The following is a 24707-nucleotide window of genomic DNA, read 5'->3' as shown; positions in this document are numbered from 1 at the left end:
TACCCAGGCAACACCTCTAGGTTGGCACACAGGCTCTGCACGATAGGAGAGGGGTATCATCCATAGTGAATTTTGAGAGTGAGTGGAACTGTGGGATTGTTTGTAGTGGGGCAAACAGCAACTACTGAAAGAGTGGGTAGAGTTGCTCCAGGGAACTTTTACCCTATTGGTTAGGGAGTGCCCACAAATGACTCCCACCTACTAGCTTGTTCAAGACATAAATATGGCATCCAAAGGAATCCTCCTCAGAACACTATTATAGACTTGTGAAAGATCAGAAGAGGACAGGACCTGATGTCTATGACCTGAGAGGAGCCCTGAAGGACTGGACCTGCTCCCTCTTATACCTAGGATGTAGAAGTGGAATTCAAGGGTGTGACTGCTAGGGCACTTCAAGCTGCAAGGGGCCTTTCCTGGAAATGCCCAGATGACCTGTAGCAACTGGCCTCGGACTGGCTTGACCAACCTGCTTCAAGTATCCGTGGCGGCGGCCACAATTTCATTGGTTGCCCACTCATGGAGGATTTTTCTTCTCAAGATGGGACTAAGTCCCTTTTTTGCATTGGGATTTTTGTCCTTTTTGTCTTATTTTACTCATAACCTTTTACTCTGTATTTTACAACTCATTGTGGAGCAAGAGAGTTCCAGATCCTCTGCACCATGCCTGAGAAGGTTCGATTGTAAGTCTTTTTTTTCTTGCATTTTTGTGGTTTGAGTAAAAGAGTGCTGACACTTCTGGAGGCTTTTGTCCCACATGAGAGCTCCAGTTTCTGGGCGAGGTACAGCGAGGTCTTGAAGTGGATGGCTTTGTGTGCCATGCATGCAATTTTCAACTGTATGCAAGCTTCATATGGGAGCCATTTCAGGGCCAGCTGGTCAAGAGAGATGTGGTTGTATTTTTTAGTTCCCATTAAGAGCCCAGTAGCAGAATTGAGGGCCACCCTAAGAGGAGCTGTTTTCCCTCTGGGCAAGCCACACAGCATTGCACTGCCATTGTCTAGCTTTGCGATAACTAATGCTTGCACTGAAACCTTTAGGTATTGAGCAGGGAGAAAGGGTTTGAGCTTCCTTAAGATGCTGAGTTGGAAATTCGCTCCTTTGGTGAGGGAGCTGATGTGCTTTTTCATGTTCAGACTATTGTCTAATATAATACCAAGCGAGGATGCTGAGTCCACAAGGTGAGGTCTACAATTGAGAGCAGTAAGCTGATTCAGCCATCGTTCCATGACCGGGGATTGCTTGTGGGGTGAGATTAGGAGGAATTCTGTTTTTAGAGCATTTAGCTTCAGGTGCTTCAGTGACAGCCAGCTTTGTGTTTCCAGCAGGACTGAATTGAGGGACTGAATGTCCTCAGGGGAGACGATCTTCAAATAAAGTTGGGTGTCATTCACACACATATGATAGTGAATGCTGGATGATTTCAGAATTTCTGTTAGAGGCTCCATGAACAAGTGAAAGAGTTGTGAGAGAGAGTGCTGAACCTTTTGGAACCCCCAGAGTAACCACTGCAGGATGGGACAAGGATTGGATCACCTTGAAACTTTGAGATCTATTCAGGAGGAATGAAGGGAACCAGTTAAGCACCGGCCAAGACAACCACATCTTGTGTTCCAGGAGGTCAACTAGGTTATCCTGTTTGACCGTATTAAATACTGACGAGAATCAGTAGGCACGACTCATTGTGGTCCTGCATTATTAGCGCATCTTCGACAATATGCGTTAGAGCCGACTCTGTGCTATGGCCCGGGCGGAAACCAGATTGGCATTGGTCCAGGAGTTGGAAACAGTCGATGTGGTTGCAGAGTTGGTCAAGCACACATTTCTCCAGGTGCTTTGCCAAGGTGGGGATGTTGGAGATTGGGCGAAAGTTATGCAGGTCTGTGGGAAGAGCTGTTGGTTTCTTTAAGATCGGGGTAACTCGCCCCAATTTTAGGCAGCCCTGAATATCCCCTTCCTGAGGTGATGCATTGACAATTTTAGTCCTCAATGTTAGTAAGGAGAATCTAACTTCCGGGAAAAAGTTTGATGGCAGAGGGTCATTGTAATGATTGGAAGGTTTCAGACTCTACAGTGTTTTGCATATAGTGCACCCATCCAGGGTTTGGAACAGACTCCAGAATGCATTGGTTTTAGGGGGGGTCGGGATCTACAGGGTCAGATATAGCCACGCCTAGTGAACAGAAGGAGGTCCGTAGTTTGATTGACAGGTGGTCCTGCGCAGATCGTAATTCAGTTTTAATCTTACTAGACTTAGCAGTGAAGAAGTCTGCAAATTCTTCACAATTAGGCAGCATCCCTTGACCTAGAGACGCAGGGTTCGGATGACTATTGGCTTGGGACTTGATGAGTTTGAACAGTTTTTTTGGACGGCTTTTTGCTTGGTCTGGTTGAGTTCTAAAAAAGGTGGCCTTCGAGCATCTGAAGCATTTATTATAAATGCTTCTCAAGGATATCAGGTGGTAGAAATGCTCAAGGGGGGGACAGGACCACCATTGCCTTTAAGCAAGCTGTAAGTTTCTTCTTTTGGAATTAAGACTATCTGTAAAAAGTTTTGTAGCATTTAGAGGACATTCTTTTAAGTTGCAGTGGTACAACCGAGTCTAGTATGTTCACATTGTGTGGGTATAGTGGGCCACAATTCGTGAATATCAGACATGCTCGGGGGAGGGGGGCAGGATGTTCTCGCAGAGAGCAGTCAGATCTTGCGGGTTGATGTTCCGTAGGCATATTTTCAGCTGTTTTGGGTTCCCTAGGCTGGGCTTTACATGTTCTTACCAAATCAAGAATGCAGAAGGAAATGCAGCCATGGTCTGTCTAATCACATGGGAGGATTGAGTCCAGGAGGATGGAGTTGGGCTTACCAATAATAAGATCTAAGGTAGCTCCTTTGATGTGAGTGGGGCTAGCACATATTTGGTTAGGTTGAGGTCAAGAAGGAAGGATTTAAGGCTATTGACCACAACATCATTTAAATCATTCCAGTGGAGGTTGAAATCTCCTAGGAAGATCTGAGTGCCATGGAAGTCTGCATTGGCCGAGATAATGTCCATGATCAGTTCTGAGAAGGGAAGGTTATCGCAGGGGTGATCAGTGTGTGCAGTTTGCAGGAGTGATCATTGCACCAGACACTTCAATGCATAGGTATTCACAGAACGGCAGGGGTTCTGTCTGTAGTACTTTCACTGTAAGATTGCTACGATGTAAACATGCTATGCCTCCACCTTGACCACTGGATCTGTCCGACCTAATGATATCATAATTGAGAGGTATTAAAAGGTCCAGGATGGGGGCAGCTGAGTCATTTAGCAATGTTTCCAGTTGCATTACATCGTCAAGATGCTGCACCAAGGTGAGGTCGGCAATATCCACAGCGTGCTTAGCCGCCAATCTACAATTTAGAAGCACACATTTGAGACTTATGTTGGTGTCAGTTAGTGCTGCAGAGTGGTGGTGACTCTTGTGAGGTTGTTCACATTTAAGGTTCTGGTGTTTGACCTTGGATCCATGAAGGGGTCATTGGGGATGGATTACATTTGCTGCATGTTTGCTATGGTGGGGGGATGTGTTTGGAATGTAGGAGAGAATGAGTATTAGTCAGTATCAGACAAAGAGGCTCTACATCTGGAGGGAGGAGCAGGGTCGTTAGGGAGCGGAATGGAGGACCACCTATGAGGTGTGTGGGTGATACGAGAAGGTGACCGCCCAGTATAGTGGGCGGAGGGGAGCCTGGTACACACGCAATCTCAGAGCGAGCGAAAATGGTGATTATTCTTGGTGGAGCAGTTTCAGTGGCGGCTAGTGAACTTTTAAAGTAGTGAGGCGTACTGAATTTAGTTACACAGCTGAGGGAAGGGAATTCACCACAACGCTCGTGCATGCACCAGGGCCCGACGGAGGTTGGCATGAGTAACTGCTTCAGATAATCCATAGTTTCCTAATCAGAGCAGAACCATCTCTGGAACACGTGAATCATTCACATGTTCCAGAGATGGTTCTGCTCTGATTAGGAAACTATGGATTATCTGAAGCAGTTACTCATGCCCCCTCTGTTGGGCCCTGACCCCAAGGCCGGCTCCCATTAACAGAAATTAGCACTGCACTGACCCGAGCGGGGACTAGCATGGGCCCGGGACTGTCACAGCCAGCATGACAGGAAGGGGTCGCGCAGGGAGGGGGTGGGTGCGGATTAATTTACAGGGAGGGGGTGGGTGCGGATTAATTTAATTTAAATAGATGAAAAAAATATGAAAAACGGAACTTGCCTACATGAAGAAAGTGCAGAGTGCTATGACTGGTTTGGCCGGCCCCAGAGCGCGCCAAAGAGTCAGCGCCCATAACATTGGGCTAGCCACTCCTCCCTGAACCGCCCACCTGCCCGCCCACAACCGGGCAATCAGGCATACCCTTCTGCTTTCTCACAGTACGAGAAGCAGGAACGTAAAATGGTATTTATACCATTTTACGTTTCTGCTTCTCGCACTGAGAGAAAGCAATGGGGCAATGCCCCGACGCCCACGTGGTGCCACTGAGCTGTTTAGTCTGGAGTTAGACGACAAAGCCTCCATGATATGTAGTAGACTGCGAACCTCTGTCTTAAGTTGTTGTAAGCAGAGTGCTATCTTGCGCAGACGGCCTTCCAGTGGGGTGTGAGGATGGGAATGGGAGGCTAGGTCCCAGGGACCATGGAGTTTGTGAGAGCAAGGAAGGTCCGGGGAAAGTGGGGCGGGTGGCAACTGAATGTGCCCTGAGGGAAGTGATTCTGGAAGATGGAGCTGCACACTTGGAAGGATGGGTAGGATAGGGAAGGAGCTATTGATGTCAGGGGAAGATAGGGCGGATGGCGACTGACTGTGCCCCGATTGAAGGGGTTCATGTCAATGGAGCTGCAAGCACGGAGAGATGGGTAAGATAGGGGAGGTGGGGGCTGACATATAGTGACACCTGGAGGCCGGTGGGAGTTTTATGGGGTTATGTGTTGGACTGGAGATAGGTGTCTTGGTGAGAATCGGGGCGGTGCTGTAAGCAATGCCGTTAGTGGAGTTAGGGCTTGATAATAATGCAGCGGAGGGAACAGGCAGATTAGCATGATGACTGTGCTGTCTCTGTTCGCACATTGCATGCATGGCAGGTGAGTTGTTATTAAGAGTTGGGGTAGTTAGAAGGGGGCCCTTCGACGATGTGGGATCCAAGGATGGGGTGAGCTGGTATTGGAGTATTTGGCATATTCATTGAAGCTTCCGTGAGGTCTGAACTGGGGGATTGGGAGGTGGGTGAATGCTGTTAATCTTAGATTGGTACTGGTAGTAAGTTTTGGGGCACTGGACTGCGCTAAGGAAAAAGTACTATTGTTGATGGGGTGCACATGGAGGCCACAATTAGAGGAGTCATCCTGATATGGGGGAAAGGTTTATGGGTACTATTGTGCATCTGTATCTTTTTATCACCACTCACCTTTACGGCTTCTCTCTTTTGGCTTTGCCCACTTAATCCCTCTTGTATTTTGCCCTTGCCCTCCACCTATCTTTTAGTCATCTCCTCTCCATAATTAGACATTGCTTTCCCTCCTACTCTACAGCACTCATTATCCACATCTTCCTGTTTCCCTTAAACATCCTTTTCTTATCTATACCTGATCCTATTACCTGTTTTCCTTTGCATTCTGAAGTATGTTGTCCTTATATTTACAACAAAATCTGCAAAACTAACAGCGTCAGCTTGCAAAGTAAAAACCTGGTCTAGAACGATCCTCACACTTTACTTCGGGCAACGTCAGCTCATGTCTCCTGCCTCTATTTACCTTCCATGCCTCTTCCTTCTGAAGGAGAGCAGTTTGGGTCCCTTTTTGAGGCAACATTAGGGGTGTGTCATAATGGCGGTTAGTCTGCACTCATATATATTCTGTGTGACTAATATATGGGAAGAAGGGGGATACGCCATGGTTGAGTATCCTCATGATAAACACAAATCACATGACTACTTTAGAAGTGTAACTGATAGGATTGCTCCTTAACATTTATCTATAGGAGTAACTGTTAATGTGCTACGCAAATTTCTTAAAACATTTACTCATGACACTAAGGTTTTATGGAACTTGCCATTTATAATTGTTGCAGCACATGTTGAATGGATAATTAACCTACCTTTATAAGTGTGTACATAATGTAACCTGTGTGTTTCTAATTTAGGCGAACTGTAGGCCTGACAATGCTTTCCTAATGTATTTTTCAGCTTACATTTGTGTTGCATGCACCTTATTTTCCCACTCCAGGTTGACAAGTCTTTATCAGTTGAGAGTATATAGAGAGGCCTGAGAAGGAGAAAGGCGATAATGGATGGAGGACGAGTTCTTGCTGGAGAATGACATGGCACCAAGGATGTATGCGTGTGAACATGGAGGCGGGGAAAGAAAGTCGGAGGGTGCTGGAAATGGAAAATTAGTAGAGGCATGGTGGGAGGTGCCTTGATTCAGTGATTGCTTATGTTGTGATGTATTTAGGGACAACTGTCACTTTGCTTTAGGATGCCTTGAGGGATAGACCTCATCTTTGGCTTTGTGGCTATATGCTGCATGGCCCTGGTTGGAGTTACTTTTTAGGAAATCTCTAACAGCTGACACCTTTCTTCCCCACCTTTGCAAACTTACTTTAGATTAGGATTCCCAATTTAAGGTAGTGTGGGGACATATAAGGATTTGTCGAATTTTTATTTGAAGCTTGATGCAACCTAAAGCACATTTTTGTCTTTTTATAACATATGTTGCAGTGATCGAGTTAGTTGTTTTCTTTTTGCTGTACCATCTTAATCAGTTTCGGAGATTCAGCTTCATTCTGTTCACTTTGTATTTTCACACCATAATGCTCTGTTTGTTGCATATTAATCTGTTTGAATTTGAAATATACAAGCTAACCTGAATTTGGTTGCTGATCTGGAGTTTTACTCAGAAGCGTGGACATTTGAATTTAGATATTTTGAAGGGAATGTTCTCTTTACCTCACATGATGCCTAAAATAACCATTGGTGCAGAAAAATTTAGGAGTATGGGTTCCAGATCTCCCACTTTCTCTCTTTCACACCCGCATTTACTCTGCCTATCAGCAATTTTCCTTTGTTGTCTTCCCAAAGTTTCCTCTCACTAACCCCTTTTAGCTTTTTCCCGTATATATCTCTTTACTAGCTTTTTCTATGCCTCCTAATGTATCTTCTTCTCACTAACCACCTCATTTGTCCTCTGCTTCTCACATACTCTTCACTCTCCCCCTCCTTCTCCAGTTGTAAATGAATCAAGGACCCTAGTGTAACTTTCCCGATTCATGCCCTTATATAGGTATACTTTATCATATCCTTATATAGGCATAAGAAATCACTAACATATTTGGCCTGAGCCTTGCAGCCCAAATACGGCATGGCTACGTCCACTAAGTTCCGAGAATCAGCAACGATTTCTTGGAAAAACCTGTCTTCAGCCGCTAGGGACTTCCCCCTGCTTGAATATTAAGTTCTCCAAGAACTCCTGGCGTTTTCCAAGAAAATAGCCTTTGAGTGACGTTATTAAGTCCACACATGCGTCAAACTCGGCACTTTCAAAGTATAAATATGCCCAGGTTTGTTGCCCAGTCAAACACACGGTGGTTTGGAACAGATCGACTATCTACTTGCCCGACGCCCTGCAGCAGCAAGTTCCGAAGGAAGCTGACCCTCCAACTGACGCACTGAGAGAGACGCTGTCTTTTCTCTTGCCGAGAAATCCAGCTCCAGTGTTTCCGGCTTACCCTTGCAGGTATCTGGGAAATTGAGTCCTGAGAGAGAGATGCAAGACCTCCTTCATTCTAAAACCAAGGTACAGAGCTGATTAGACCTCTAAGAGAATTCTTGGAATAGATTCCTGGCAGAGAACTACTAAACTTAAGCTACTCCTCACTTACTTCTTCCCTCGTACTAGACTTAGGTTAGGTACACCGGGGTAGGCATATTTTAGAAGCACCAGTTGAGTACTTTTAGTCATTATTTATTACTGTATATATTTTATACATTTTATGCACTTTTATGGCTTAGAAACCATATCATGCTTTTACAGTACTACTTTATAATACTGTGTGTATTATATGCCTTGTACTTTAAAACCAGTATTAAGATTGCAGCAGTTCATTTCCAATGCTTGAGAAAGAAGACTGTTCAATAAATACTATTATTGAAAACGCCCGTCTCTCTATTTCTATGCATCTCTGGTGAAACGAAGCATGCACGATTGACTGAGTAAAATAGTTATCTATTGTTTCCGCGACTCTAGAGATTTGATTTCTTATTCTTGAGAAACAAAGTTGTCATGTTTATGTGGTTGTCAGAAACTAATCCCTTCTTGTGAATACGAGAAAGTTTCTAGTGACCTTTGAGCTAGCTGGCACTCACTATTAAGTTTAATATATTCGGTAGAGACCTAGTAGACCTCACTCCTACGTCTGAACTACAGTATATATTATTCCAATGCGCAGAGCCTATTGGGAATATAGGAACTACAATACATGGCGCCCAACGTTTGGTAAGGCGATAATTTAAAGCTAGATACTAGAGTAACTCAGTCGTGCTTTTCACACAGACCCCTTTTTCCCGTAAAATACTCCAATAGAGGTCTGGAGTGGGTAAAAGATTAATATTCGCCAGAACTGAGTATGATGAAAATCCTATGTATTAGTTTTTGGTTTGTTCAACGTTGAAGGATACAGTGTTCCAAAATATTGTGCACCTAAGCTTTGTTTCCTTGAAACTTTGCTCTGCAAAAACTTTCAGTCGACAAAATGTTGGAAAGTGACGATGAAAGGGAGAGAGCTAGAATAACAGCTCAAGCAGTCTTAGATGACACAAATCTCCAACAAAGTGACGCAGATGCAATAATCATCCCGTTAAATGTAAGAAAAATCATAACTATAAAACTTATAGAAAATGGGGTATCATCAAGAGGTTGTAAAGTAATCTTTGTTATAGAGGCACATGAATATCGGCAGACAGAGGTATTCTATTCATGGGTTCTATTTCCTGCAGCAAATGCAGTAACACAGAAGTACTACTACTACAAATTAGAGGAACCTCCATTGGAATATGTTCCTTTTGAGGACGTTGAAATTTTATTAACTTACCAAGAGCATCAGCTCTGGTTTAATGGCGCCCTACTACATCAAAATCACATTACCAGGCTCGGTCCACTAGGTAGACCAGGAGCTACATGGCCGGTACTAGCCCGCTACACACCACATCCTGACATTAACGGAATGACAGGTCCAGAACTGTTAGCTCAGCTGAAACAGTTAATTAAAATACACAGACAATTGGTTCAATATGTCATGAGGACTTTTACAGTCCCACCTGCGATAAGGATTCCACAGCACACACCTCACCAGGGAACACAAACAAAATTACACCACAGACTATACAGTCATTGGTAAATTGCCCGCAAAAAGGGAACAAATTCCGTTCTGGTTAGCTCAAAAAATTACTCAGATAGAAGCAGTATTTCCTGATAGTACACCACATGAGAAACACAGAATTCTGACAATCTGTTTACCAATGGGGATAGCACCACATGTGGAGGACTCTGACACTTGGGGTACAGTCTTTGCTTCAATCTACACAAAAACACATGGTGTACCGTACATGGCGGTAATACCAAACGTTCTGAGGCAAATTCAGAATGAATACGGTCCAGAACCGACCTTAAATCTAGGTATGAAATTACTGAAAGATTTCAAACAGGTCTCAGCTATATTATTAGCTAACATTAAAGGTGAAGCAGCATCAGTGGCAATCCGCCAAAAGTTAAAAGAAACAGATATATCAGATCAACCATATGAGCTTGCTCCAATTATTGAAAAATCTTATGAAGAATTAGGAAGAGATAGTTTGGGTGGGAAACCAGTAAAACCTGAATTAACAGAAAATCCTGAAAAGGTGTTTTGTTTATTAAAAATAATCTCACTACTCCTAAAAAGAAGTGGGAAAATACTAAACAGACTCTTCCTAGAGAGAAACATTCTCAGTCCAGAGGAAGATCTCCCCAAAGGGGAGATAGGTAATCCCAGCGGGAGCCCTCTGAAAAAGGTATAACCTTAGGAATAGGGATAATTTGAAAAAACCTGACAGATATCAAGATAATGATACACGTCCCCCTCGATCTTTCCAGACTTCCTCGCAGAAATCAGAAAGAAGAGGACGGTCAGAACACAAGGAAGAACCCGTCAAGTCCAAAGACAAAGAACCTGTCAACCAAAGCAAAAAAGCTAAATTTCCGAAAAAGAAGGTAGCAAGCATAAAAACCAGACATGCCGAGGATCTTGAGGACACAACTCAAGAACGGGAAATGGGCTCAAACAATGCTACACAGCGCAGCAGAAGTCACCATAGTTCGCAGGATCCTGAAGGATCATCTGGAGACAGTGGACTTGAATGAATGCATTCAAGTTTAAACTGCCGACACCAGGGTTAGTTTACCCCACAAGTTATATGAAGTAACACTCCGGATGGAGGGGGACATAACTAGAAAAATAAGAGCACTCTTTTGGGAGAAGCTCTCTAAGGGCTATGACATTCTTCTAGCTAAACAAGACTGGCCACCTGAATTTGTCAGGGAGTGCCCACATGGCGAAGAGATAATTATGCCAGCCTTCTCAAATCATATTCTAATTCACAAAAAATACACATATGCCAGAAAGTGGGCTGTGGCCCAGGCTTTAGCAATATATAAAAATCATGTAGGATAGGATGAGGATTCTCCTCACCAGAAAATCCAGTTAAAAAATCAACCTACTGCACAAAGGCAGTACCCAGTTAAGCAAGAAGCTAAAAAACAAGTCAGGGAGATTTTAAATCAACTTGAATACCAAGGGGTGATTGAAACATGCACCTCGTCAATGAACAATCCTTTGTTTCCTGTGTCCAAACCGGGCAATTCATATCATCTCGTTTTGGATTACAGACATTTAAACTCCTGTTGCAAAAATGTTGCAGTACAAAATGCACACAGTGCAGCACTGATGAATAACATTGTGGGCAAAAAATATAAAACCACATTAGATATTTCAAATGGGTTTTTCTGTCAAAACATTGCACCTGAAAGCAGGCATCTGACCGCTTTCTCAATAATGGGGACACAGCGACAATTTTACCGTCGCCCCCAAGGATTCAAGAATAGTCCAGGGTTATTTTCAGCCAGGGTAACAGAGTTACTACAAACGTACGATGAGGAGGCATTATCTTACGTCGATGACATCTATCTTACAGATGACGACTTGGACAGGTACTTGAAAAGAGTGAACACCATAATACTTGGGTTCGCATCTGAAGGGTATAAATTCAATTTTAAGAAATCACGAATTGCCCACCTCAACGTCCTATTTCTAGGATACGAGTTATCAAGTGAAGGCAAAAGCATGGCAGCAAACTTTCTAGAGAAATGTGCGCTGCTCCAAGCTCCAAAAACGCTGAAAAACTTGCAGTCCGTTCTAGGTTTCCTGAATTTTGGGAGAACTTACGTTCTGAATTACGCAGAAAGGGTTAAACCTCTCTACGAACTAATCAAACCTGATTTCAAACCAACAAATTGGACTCAAACACACAGAAATTCTGCAATCAGTCCAAACAGACATGTTAACTAAAACACAGTTACAGACAGGCGAAAACGTGCGCAATCTTGTGATCCGAATCATCCCTGGGAGATGCGGATTCACGTACCTGACCTTTAATGAAGGAGAAACGGTACCAATAGCATACAAATCACACTTGTACACACAAACTGAAATGAAGTTCACTTCTACTGAGAAAATTCTGACAGCGGTTCAAACTGCAGTAGCAAAAGAGAGAGCTCTCGTGCAGGGTAAACGCATAATGATCGTTACACCTGTACCTGCCTTAGAGGCAGTAACGAAAGCAAGCATCCCAAATGCTAAAGCTCTACATCGAGATGGATACAATGGGTTAACTTTCTTGCTGCAACAGACGGTGAATACTTTTTTGACCCCAGCTTGAAAACACAAGAATTTCTCCAATACGAACACGAATGTCCTCTGCCGACCAAAATTCTGCCTCTTGAACATTATGGATGTATACAATGGGTTAATTTTCTTGCTGCAACAGACGTTGAATACATGTTTGACCCTAACTTAAAAAAAACACAAGAATTCCTACAGTACGAGTATGAGTGTCCTCTGCCGACCGAAATTCTCCTCTAGAACATTACGGCTATATAATATATACAGACGGATCAGCAAAGTCCTCAATTGGGGGTAAACAAGCCTACAGTGCTGCGTGCGCGATTGTTAAAGGTCGCTGGCGCAATGGCAAGTTCAGACCTATGGTCACTAAAACTCAATCACTCGAAGACTGCACAGCTCAGCGAGCTGAACTACAGGCTTTCAAGATGGTGCTTGAAAATACAGATCACGAATTCCCCACACTAATAGTGTGCGATTCGTATTACTGCGTACAATCTTACAATGAATACTTGCAGAACTTGGTTCAGAATGGCTTCAAATACGCTAAAGGTGGCACAATCAAGCATAAACTGCTTTGGGAACAAGTCGTTCTTTTACAGAAAGAACTACAAAAGACTCACGTGATTCATACACTGAGTCATCAGCGTGATGGCGTTCGCGTTGCAGGAAATTCATTAGCTGATGAAGCCGCGAAGGCAGCTGTGCAAACGGCTTCGATAGCTGCAATCACTCGGTCAAAAACAAAAATAGACAGCGAAATAATGCAAGCTGTCACTGCTTCAATCAAAGACAGTGGTAAGACACTCCCAAAAGGCTTTCCAGTAAAGTACTCATATATAACTGATGCGAATAATGTTCCTTTTGCTCGAATCCCTGGAGTGGGGGATAGGGCAATTCCAAACATGGAACATAGGTTAGGACTAATTGTAGCAGCACATGAAGGGCTCCCATCTACACACGCGGGAGTTTCTGCCACAGTGTCATTATTAAAACAGAGTTACTGGTGGCCGCGCATGAGGAAACAAACTAGAAACTATGTTCTAGAATGTGAAATCTGCCAGAAAATAAAAGTTTCTACAGTGAAACGTCCTGCACAGACGCCCCTTCTGATTTCAGATAAACAACTAGCGTGTGTTTACCTGGACCACTGTGGTCCCTTAACAAGGGATGGCAACTATAAATATATTATGGTCGCACTGGATTCCTTCACAAGATTTATTTGGTTATGGCCCCAGCGCTCGGCTGACACCAGAACTGTTATAAAGGATTTGCGAGTCTTTATCGGCACATACGCAATTGGCACGCTACATCCTGACCAGGGTCCTGCGTTTAGCTCTCGAGCTTACAAGGAGGCTATGGTTAGCTTGGGCGTTGCATTGCGGTATTCTAGTCCCTTCCATCCTGAGGGTAATGCGGTAGTGGAAAGAAAAAACCGTGACATAAAGCAATCCATAACAGCTAAGGTATTAGGTTCAGGTGATGGGTGGGTCAAACATTTAATAAGTGTCCAACGTAGTCTTAACAATCTGCCAAGAAATTCTGTGGGGGGAATCACTCCTTATGAATTACTGTTTGGTACTAGAATAGTAATCGAAGACCTTGATTGTCAAACTTCAGTGGTGGAACAAAAACGCTTTGATGTCAAAGATCGTTTGGCTGTTTTACAGGACTTCAATGAAACATGAAGAAGTCTGAGTATTACCACATAAAAGCAACAGCCACCGAAGAAAAACCACCTGTCCCAGTAACACCTGTCTGGATTCCAAAGATTGGGGATCTAGTCAGGGAAAAGATAGCGGTGAAGAAGGAATTTGGGCCTTCTTACAGAAAAGCAGTACCTGTCTTAGCAATCCAAGGAACAAGATCAGTAGTACTACGGCCCCTTGCTGGTAAAAAGGAGAACCGAGTTGTGTTCATCGACCTGGTCAAACCACAACATGTGGCCAATAATAAGTAGTAGGCCCAGTGGACTCCCAAGATGTAGCAGAAGACCAAATCTTGCTACTGTCCAAGAGGTTCGGACTGAAAGACTTATCACATTTGATAAACCTGCAGCAATAAAAGAAGGACTATGCAACAAAGCCATGGAACTCGTGCCTCTTGAGACCAAAATAACAGTTTGTCAAGAAACACCTGTCTACAATGATGTAGCTTCTGACTATACCAATATGACAAAGGAAGAAGCAACTCCAAAGATTAATAACAATCCTGATGCAATTCCAACAATTGATAGAACTTCCTCTGGCTATTTCATCAACTTTGATACATTTTCTGAGGATCCTAGTGAACCTGAAGAAACACCAGCAAATAAAACTCTTAAAGAAAAAACAACAGAACTATTTCATCAACTTGAGAAAATATATCTGGTTTCATCATGGATTGAATTTTGGATTGGTTTAGGTGTATTTTTTCTCCTGCTATGGCTGATTTTAGTCTTAAGCTTGGGACAAATGATAGATGGAAAATACAGTACAATGGACACAGCAAGTCAAAAAATCAACTTGGTCCTAAAACTTTACAAATCATCCCATCGTGAAAAGAGAGACCTGTCATCAGTAAACATCACAGCCGTTCCTATACCAGGTGGTATAGCATTGGATAGAACTGAATATGACATCTATGGCCCGGTGGAGCTGCTGAAGATTCTACACCAGTTCAAGGTTTCTTTAGGTGACTTTGTATAACCCAGCACATTTTTTGACGATTGGGACTTTGAGACTATTAATAATATGATGTCAGATTTAGAAATGTCTGCAAAATTTACTGAACATGACTATTTAGAAGGGTCATCAGATTATGAACAAATGTATTGTTTTAACCACTATGGTCACCATTATTTGCATACATCTGCAAGTCCTAGGAATGTTTTTACATATAATCAATGGGAACATAGTCCCACGCCACCAAAAGGTAGCTCAAAAACATTTCATGAAATGTTTTCATACTTCTCAGGGTTTAATGTTACAAATCCGGAAACATTTTATTTCAAAAGGCAGGAATGAAAACAATGTTGACCAACACTAAACACATTTATTCTGCAAACGTTTATGCTCACCTGTCTGCATTAGGTTTCGACTTTTGGAAAGACAACATTGATACAAAAACTGTCTGGGGCACGAAAGAATGGCAGGTGCAAGGTTTAGAAGCCTTGTTCAGAGCCTGCATTATACCAGAACAAATAATTTTTCTAAATGACACTGTTTAACAGACTTCTTGTCTTGGCCTGGCTAAGATTAAAGATTTAAATAAACCGTCTTTACCTAAATCCACTTCTGAAAGTAATGACACAACAGAAAAGGAAGTAGACGTACCATATATTTTAACACAAAACAGAATTAATCCTGATTGGAAAAAATGGTTAATCAGGCCCACAGACACCAATAACTGTCATGATAGATTCCTGAACAAAACACAGGGGTTAAAACTGAACAGGCCAGATCCAAGATACTCCCAGAGACAAAATCCAGGGATAGTAACAACATACAGTGTAGGAAAACTATGCCTAGATTGGCGAAAGACATCCACACTTCCGGAAATCAAACAACACTTATCTTTACTTAAAGAAAGCAATGATTTGAAAGATTTCTTAATGGGGCATCGCAAACCACAGCAAAAAAGTTTCATATACGCCGGTATATACGCTGCGTACAACGAAGCTTGGAAAATAACGCAAATGGAAACTGCAGAAAGAATACTAGAAATTGATCGTATTCATTAAGAGAAAGTTCTCTCTGTAGTGGACAATGGGTTAACGACTCTGTCCTCCAGGATATATTCATTGGACAGCATTGTATCCTCTGTAATTGATATAATGGAATAGGACTTCCTAATGTTACAACATGGTCAGTCTCAATTACGTTCTATAATGCAGTTAGGCTGGACTTTGCAAAACCTTCGTTCAGGCTACGTGCCATGGCGTCTAATCAACACAACGTCATTGTTTGCTGTATTTAACCTTACAGATAAACAAATCTCTTTGGCACAAAGAGGAGCAGACTATACGGTGCTGAGCATTGAAAAACTGGAAGGATTACCATTGGCAGTTTCTGAGAAACCTGTCATTGAATGGATAATTCATGGCACCATCATGATACCAGTGACGATTTTCCAATTTCAGCATTGTCTACAGCATATGCCAGCGGGCCTGTATGAAAGGTTGGGTAAAGAATACATTAAGTCGACATGGACTTAACCTTACACACACAAATGTTGGAACAAGGGAAAAGAAGTATTCCTTAGTGGTAAAAATTGTAAAAACTCACTATGTGTTACACTTTTGTGCAAGGGTATTAATTTACACGGAGCCTGCGTTGGTTCTGCAAATAACCTCTCTTGCCACCCGCACGGTACTCCCTCCACTGTGATAGAACCCATTTTCAGGCAGCTATCTAATGGCAGTTACGTTATGTTGAATGATCACAGCTGCTGAGGCATGAGCCCAGGAAAACGTTATCTCGTTAGTGTGTCGTCAATGGTCACTTGTTGTATGCAAGTATTGTATCCAACTCAAAAGACAGACAGTGGGACTTCATTATGGCCTTCACTGAATATCTCTTCTATACAAATTGATACTTTAAGCAGAATAAAAGCCATTCTTTTGCAAAAATCTGTGCCACTGACCTCGTCTAAAGAGACGTATGATCAGCAAGTTACGAGGACATCTGCAGAGATACATTCATTATTATCAACAAACTGCCCAGTACATTTTGCAGAAATGTTAAGTCAAATCTTAAACATGTCTGATACCAATGGCATCGCACATGTATTTAAGACTATTTTTTCGGGACGGTTCACACCATTTGAAGCAGTCCACTGCATTTTTCCAAATTTCGTGCACTCTGTGTTCGGCAGCCTGCCTCTCATCTTGAGACTCGTAGCAGGAATTCTATTTTTATTCCTTCTGCTCCGATATGGCAAGTCCGGCAACTAACGATACCCAGACCAACATGGAAGGGACCCTCCTTGCCTTGAGGTATCGTGAAAGTATTTCACAGATTCTTGGCTTGGCTCGTTTAAGAGATCTGAACACTACCTGGTTTCTATCGTTCAGACCAATCTGGCAAGATTGCATTTTACCTGTTCTACGATGCCTACTTTGCGGAGAGGAATGCGTGTTGGACATCTGTCTTACACTTCCATCAGTCCTGCCATCGGATGTGGACGCCTTGCAAGGTCCTGTAACAGCTCATGCATCGTATTGTCCCCAACGGCTACCAATCCTGATGACGGCATTCATTGAGGTCTCACCGGTAAGTCTAACTGAGGGTCAGATACGAGAATCAACAGGCGCACAGGTACTATCTAATTTGAACACTGCTAATGCGGCACCTGGCGCTGACGGCAATGCTTCTTATCTGTGCACTTTTGATCTGCTTGATCAAGTGGTTCCACTTTCACCTACTGTGGTGGACAATTTCTTTGCCAGCCTTGATGATCTACTGTTTTCTCCTGACACCGAGAATAACTTTTGATTCATGCACACAGCGTTCCCTGAACTCTGAAATTAGGCCTTCAATTTTTCAAAACAAAGAAATTTAACTTTGGGACTCTGTTTTTCACAACCATTTAAATTTTTTTTCTCTCCAAAATTATTGGATTTTTTGGCACAGACTAATCTGCTTAAAGTAGAACTATTCTTAGAGAACAAGAAATTCTTTTCTTTTTTGAAACACTGCCTAGAAAATATATTTGGCTTTGTCCTCATAATAACCATTGGCATGATATGTTATGTTATGGAATGGTCTCAACCTTTTCTTTCTGTATTTAAGAGCCATTTTCATAAATTTAAATTCATGATTAATTCAGTTTGCATATTTAGATACCATACTATATGCTTAGAATGTCATCACTTCCTTAAAATACGTACTGTAGAAATGCTCAATATTTTTATCATGTACAAACCATTTATGTTTATGTTTAGGAAATTTGTATTGCGCACAACTACCATGGGGTGTCTCGGCGCATAGGACAGTGAACCAGACTAGAGTACACGAAGGACTCACCGATTAAATAGCCCGGTCTTTAGTTGTTTCCTAAAGATTACGAGGGTGGCGCTACTTCTGATGGAAAAGGGGAGGGTATTCCAGAGTCTGGCAGTGGCAGGAGGAGGTTTTAGTGCGAGGAACTGGGTGACAAAGGGCCGTAGAGGAACGGAGTGTTCTTGGGGGGGGGGCGTAAGTGACAAAGGCATTCCTGAGAAACTGAGGCCCTACGTTGTGAATGGCCTTCTATGTGATGCAAAGGGCCTTGAACTTGATCCTATTTCTGACCCAAAGCCAATGGAGGTGGCGAATGGCATTAGTGAGGGAGTTAAATTTAGGGATCACAAGTAGGACCCTGGCTGCAGTGTTCTGAACCGACTGGAGTTTGTTCAGAACCTTCTCTTGGGCATTCAGAAGGAGAGCGTTACAATAATCGATCTTTGAGAAGATCAGGGTGGTGACAAGGGTTTTGCCCGCCGAAGCCGGAAGATAGGGCATCAGCTTCTTGATTTTCTTTAGGAGGAAAAAGGAAGAGGATACCACATTATTTACGTGGTGGTTGAATATGAGTTTATCATCAACCATCACTCCCAAGTTTCTAACCTTGGGGACGGGTTGTGGTTAAGCATGGGCGAATTTTGCGAATCTGGCGTTCGTGAATTTGCGTATTTGTGAACTCGCAATCCGCAAAATCCGTGAATTCTCGCGAATTTGCAGATTTATTTTTTTGTGTTCGCAAGGGTTTCTGCCAGCTCGCGAGGGTTTTGTACCAGTTCGCAATTGCGAACTTACTTGTTGGCTCGCAACGGTCGCGACTATGTTGTTTCTACGTCTGGTTCATCATCACAGGTTCCCAGCACCCTCTGTTTCACCACTGCCACCCTCTGTTTCACCCATGCCACCCTCTGGTACATCAATGCCACCCTCTGGTTCATCATCTCTGTGGATTATGAGGGGGAAAAGCAAGCACACCTGCCCTGCTTCAACTGACATGAATTAATTTGGGGTTGATTTATTAATGTGTCACTGTTTTAAAATTCCAGTCTGGCACCTGCTTCCTTATCTGTAATTTGCTTTCTGTTGCAGTGCAATTTTTTTTCCAGGACCTTTGTGACCTACTTGTAGCTATTCTATGAGCCTGCAGTGAGGGTCAGAGCAGGGTCATAGAATTGTTGCAACTAGCAACTGAACTCTGGAGGGGCCCCAGTCAGGAAGCGCTACAGGGAATGGTTACTATTACTTATGATGAGTTTGAACTTTTGCACCTGCTGAACAGCAACTGTAATGCCCCAAACAAACATAGGCAGCTGAACTCTGGAGGGGGCCCTCAGGAAGTACTACAGGGAATGGTTACTAATGATGAGTGAACTTTTGCACCTGCTGAGTGCTTTCTGCAGAACAGCAACTGTAATGCCCCAAACAAACTTACTTATGAAAGTTGATTTCTAATCCAAAAGTGATCCAAAGAGAGTCAAAAGGCCTCAAATCCAAAAACGTGCAGGCAAATGTCAACCTGAGGAGTTATTCTGATAAAAATCATGATTTTCGGAAGGTCTATGCTGCTTGCTAGTGGATTTCTTGTGCAGTATTGCAAATTTTGTAATTTCCCGAGTGCGAGATTGTTGCTGCCCGCCGCACCTACATGTTCACAATTGCGAACTCTCGCGACGCGTCGCCACACTCCAGCGGGATCCCGCAGCAAGATCCAAAATGGCGCAGCACTCGCAAAATATCGAGAAAAACAACCCAGCAAACGCTGAATGACGGTAAGTGAACGCCGCACGCCGCAAAATTGTATCACCAAGAAAAAAAAATCCGCTGCGTGCGAAGTTGCGGATTTTCTGTAAATTCGTGAGCGTTCGCGGATTGCGAATTTACCGAAAATCCGCAAAATCCACGAGCGGAACGGGTTTTCCGCCCATGCTTATTTGTGGTGGAGGACCCATTTCTCTTGGCCACCAGATGGACGACCAGAAGGAAGATGGATTGCCAAAGATCAAGACCTCGGTCTGGTCCGAATTTAACTTTAAGCAGTTATTGGTCATCTAAGAACTGGTGGCCAACATACCCTCTTGGAATCTGGAGGCTACTGCTGCTCCGTTTCTGTGTACCTCTAGGACCAGCTGGGTGTCGTCAGCATAAGTAGTCAAGTTTAAACCGTAGGATTTGATTATCCTCGCCAAGTCCAAAACGTAGATATTAAATAGAGTGGGACTCAGCGAGGATCCCTGCGGCACTCCGCAAGGGAGACCGAAGGTGGGAGAGTAGTAGGTACCCATTTTTACGGTTTGAGTGCGGTCCAATAGAAATGAAGCCAGGAGGTCTTTTGCAAGATGGTTAATGCCAAGAGTTGCGACACGGTCAAACAGAATGGAATGATCGACCGTGTCAAAGGCCGTGGATAAGTCCAATAGTATGAGCACAGCTGCTCCGCCCTGGTCAATGATTACCCTGATTTCGTCTGTGGATTTTATCAAGGCAGTTTCTGTCCCGTGGCCTTGCCTAAAGCCAAATTGGGTGTCGTCTAACAATTGATTACAATCGATGTAGTCGGATAACTGTCTATTCATACGTTTTTCCACTATCTTAGCAGGAAACGGGAGACATGCTATAGGGCGATAGTTGACTGAGGCCGTGGGATCCAAGGATGGTTTCTTCAATAATGGTTTGATCACTGCTTGGTGCCGCAGCGTGGAGGTTTTTGGGCGCATTCTTTGAACGAGCGGAAAAGATAATCACTGCCAGTTACTTCATTTGTCACATGGACATCGGCGGAGTAAGGACTAAAGAGGGAAAAATTACTGCAATCCTGGGCTTGTAGAAGTCTCGCCGGAACACCTAGGTGGACTCCAAGTCCCAGGAACCTTTACCTGACACCTCCTGGGCCGGGAGCAAGCCGCGCCCACACCCTCAGGCACTTTAAGAGACCCGTCGCAGCCGCTCAGCGGGTGCCGCAGCATGGAAGTTTTTGAGCGCATTCTTTGAACGAGCGGAAAAGATAATCCCTGCCAGTTACTTCATTTGTCACACGGACATCGGCGGAGTAAGGACTAAAGAGGGGAAAAGTTACCGCGATCCTGGGCTTGTAGAAGTCTCGCCGGAACACCTAGGCAGACTCCAAGTCCCAGGAACCTTTACCTGACACCACCTGGGCCGGGAGCAAGCCACGCCCACACCCTCAGGCATTTTAAGAGACCTCGCCGCACCCACTCTGCGGGTGCCGCACCGTGGAGGTTTCTGGGCGCATTCTTTGAACGAGCGGAAAAGATAATTCCTGCCAGTTACTTCATTAGTCACACAGACATCGGCTGAGTAAGGACCTAAGAGGGGAAAAGTTACAGCGATTCTGGGCTTGTAGAAGTCTCGCCGGAACACCTAGGCGGACTCCAAGTCTCAGGAACCTTTACCTGACACCACCTGGGCCGGGAGCAAGCCACGCCTACACGACTCCTCCTATTTAACTCTCCCAATCTCCCCGCGATGCGGGAGCACGCAGGAGCGTCGCGAGAGCGTCGCGGGAGAAGCCCGGGATAAGGGCGGGACCGTCCAAGGCCGTCATAGGCCGGATAAGGCTGGGCTGGGCCACCCCCTTTACATCTTGTCCCTCCTGGATTCCTGCCTCGATTTCTAAACTCAGCCTCATCCACTTAGTTTCCTGTTACTGAGGGGGGACGTTTGCTCTACTCTGGTGTTTCATTGCCCATGCCCATGACTACTAGATCGGGAAAGGGTAGAAAGGCGGGGGGTGGGAGCATAAATGGGACTTTGGACAATTTTATAACTTGTGCTTTCTCTGTGCTAGAAAAGGAAATTGCAGCCACTGAACGTAGTTTGTCTCTTGAACCTCTTTCTCACAAGCGTTCCTCTTTAGGGGCGATAGCACAAATAACATCTCCAGCTATCAATAATATGCGTGATGTTGAAGCGCTGCAGGCTCCCGAGCGCGATAGCATAGATGCTATCAGGGCTAGCCTGGACAGGCTGAATGGGGTAGTTGTATCAAGGTTAGAGTCTCCTGCTTCCTTTGAGCCCCCAGAGACCACTCTGCCTTCGGTTCCGCCTTCAGTTCCCATGGCCGATAAAACTAATCCCCCTGTGCCCAGTGTCGCTTGCACCCCTCTCCCAAAAGGGAAAACAGTGGATGGAGGGGTCCCAAGATTTCGTGTCCTCAAGAGGAAAAAATGTGCCATTAACTCAAGGGGTGGGCCGACTAAACTCTCTAAAAAGTTTAAAACTAAACATACTAGTGGTGGTGAGGAACTCGCGGTGCCAGGGGAGGGTACACCCTTTGTTTCCATCTGTAAAAATTAGTATGATCCCTGCCCAGCCCAACTCAGCCTCTCATCCGGAGAGTTTAGCAGAGAGCTTTCCCACATCCCATCTGCCATAGCCCTCTCCTCCTATAGTGCAGATTGAGAAGTTAGTAAGGTCTCTGATCCTCCCTGTACTACAAAGGGTTAAGGATATTGCAGATCGTTTAGACAGATACGAGCAGTCAACTCTAGATAATTTTTTCTCTCTCAAATCCTTGATAAAATTGCAGGCCAAAAACAATTTGAGAGAGAGTGAGCAGGTTAGATCTCATGGAGACGTTCTAGCTCCTGAGGTCGCATCGCCTCAACCCTCCCAAAAAACGGCCTGTCCTCAGGGGTCTGCGCATCAGGGGCTGTACAGGTTGAACCAGTTTCTACTCCGCCTTCCATGCTCCCTCCCGACACTAGTGCCCTGACAGTTCAGGGTCAACAGTCAATTAGTTCTGTTGCCTCAGTCACAAATCCAAAAGGACTTACTACTATGAGGGCGAAAGCACCGCGCTCTAGGAAAGACCCTAAAGTCCTCTTAGAACAAGCTAGCACAAATAGCCTTAAGTCAGCACCTGCCTCCCAGCAGCCTGCTCAGTTTTTCACTGAGGCTGCTAGATCCCTCCCTGTAAACCTCCCACCTGATTGTCAGCCTTATGTCGCTATTCTTACTAACGTCCCACCACTGAAGGCTGACCAGCATGAAACTTACCAGGCGCTTAAAAAAACTGGTTGAGAGCGAACAGACCACTGCCCAACGAGCTGGATGGCCAGATCCTAAATGTTAGAAGGGTAGGGTGGGTAGGATATGGACAAAAGCATCTCCAGGGGGATTGCATGGTGGTAAGTTTCAAGGATGCCAGGGCTGCACCATTCATCTGCAACCAGCAGCAAGGCAATGGAGGGAGGGTATTGGTTTAGTAGATTTGAGCTATTTTTATGCTAGACCGTCAGGCCTCCCAAATGCTAGTCATCAAGGGTGGGGTGGGAGGCATGGTTTCATCCACCCGGAGTACCACCACTACTCTTTTCCTTATCTACCTCACGCTTGGCCAACGAACCCCTCGAGGGCTTTTGGGTACTGAAATGATACTTGCTCCCGGGACACACCCCTTCGTCTGAGTACGATTTGTGTCCCGGAATCATCTACCGACAATCTCCAGTCACAGCCTGCTTCAGGCAGTCCCTCTGACTCCATTCCCCCATGCCTTAGACAACCTTTAGACTCGTCATCTGGTCTTGCAACTACCAATATTGCAAGGTCCATGAGAGAAGGCTTACCATTAACTACTTTGGGGCGGGCGGCCATACTCGGGTCTGAGTCCCGCACGGAGCCGGCTGTGGCGGATCCACTTCTTAGGATTCTCAGCTGGAACATTGCAGTCATCTCTCGGAAGCTGGACCTTCCCGACTGGAATACCCTCGTGGAGGCCCACTCAATTTGTGTTTTCCAAGAAACATGGAGCAGGGAACCCTGCCATAAGGTGGGGTACTCATCGTTCTTCATACCCGCTGTTCCCTCCCCCTCAGGGAAGGGTCGCCCCTTTGGTGGTCTTATCATATGGGTTGCCGTCTGTTGTGCAGCATGCGTCCAACTCCCCTGATTTACTCAGAATTTCACTCAAGGGCCACCAGGGAGGGCTCACCCTATACATTATTAACATCTATGCCAGGGGGCCGAAAGGAGGCTTACAGTCACCCACAGTTACAGGCTTGGAGGATGTTCTTAGACAGTGCTCGGCTAGATCTCATGTCCTGGTTGCGGGGGACTTCAATTGCACTTTTGAGCCCCTTGCTACGGAGGACATCCTGGTCCTTGCCGAAGAAGATGCCAAGAGTGGAATTCCCACTTTAACTATTCCACCCATCAGGAGGTGGTCCCAAAGGGCAATACAACTTAATTCCTTGACTCTGGAATATGGCTTGATGGCTGTGAACGGGAGGACGCCCTCGGATCCTTTGGGAGCCCATACCTACAATAGGGCACATCACACATCGAGGATAGATTATATTCTCCTCGACGTTAATCTGTGGTGCTTCGTGCAGTATATGGTGGTCTCACCCACAGCTGATAGTGACCAAAACCCCCTCTCCTTGACTCTGCGCCCTTTGTGGCTTGGGGAATCTAGCGCGCACATGCCCTCTAAACCAGCCCACACTTCAGTAGTACGAATCACTAATTGTGGGAGGCGCCTGAAGTGGTGCAATGTCGCTATGGATGAGGGCAAACTGCTAACTATAGGGGCGCTCCTAGCAATTGCACAGTCCAAATTGGACCTGTCCTCCCAGATACCCCGTAAAGTGACAGCTCTTTTCTGTAATTTAACCAACGCTATGGGTGAATTCTTCCTTCTCCCAGTTAGAGATCCTCCAGCCGGAAAAAACAAGAGACTTAAGAACCAACCAGGCTGGTTCACAAACAAATGCAGGGAGGATAAATCAGCCTT

At 44.6% G+C, this 24707-nt stretch overlaps 1 protein-coding gene across 2 annotated transcripts in view; it reads right to left on the bottom strand.

Moving 5' to 3' along the window:
• Nucleotides 1-24707, bottom strand: part of LOC147703580 (transmembrane protease serine 9-like) — a 1394371-nt gene that overhangs the window by 836480 nt on the left and 533184 nt on the right. The gene's annotated exons all lie outside the window — the stretch shown is intronic.

The sequence above is a fragment of the Lissotriton vulgaris genome, chromosome 7 (genome assembly GCF_964263255.1).
Source record: "Lissotriton vulgaris chromosome 7, aLisVul1.2, whole genome shotgun sequence".
Taxonomy (NCBI): Eukaryota; Metazoa; Chordata; class Amphibia; order Caudata; family Salamandridae; genus Lissotriton; species Lissotriton vulgaris.
This window is presented reverse-complemented; position numbering and strand designations above follow the sequence as displayed.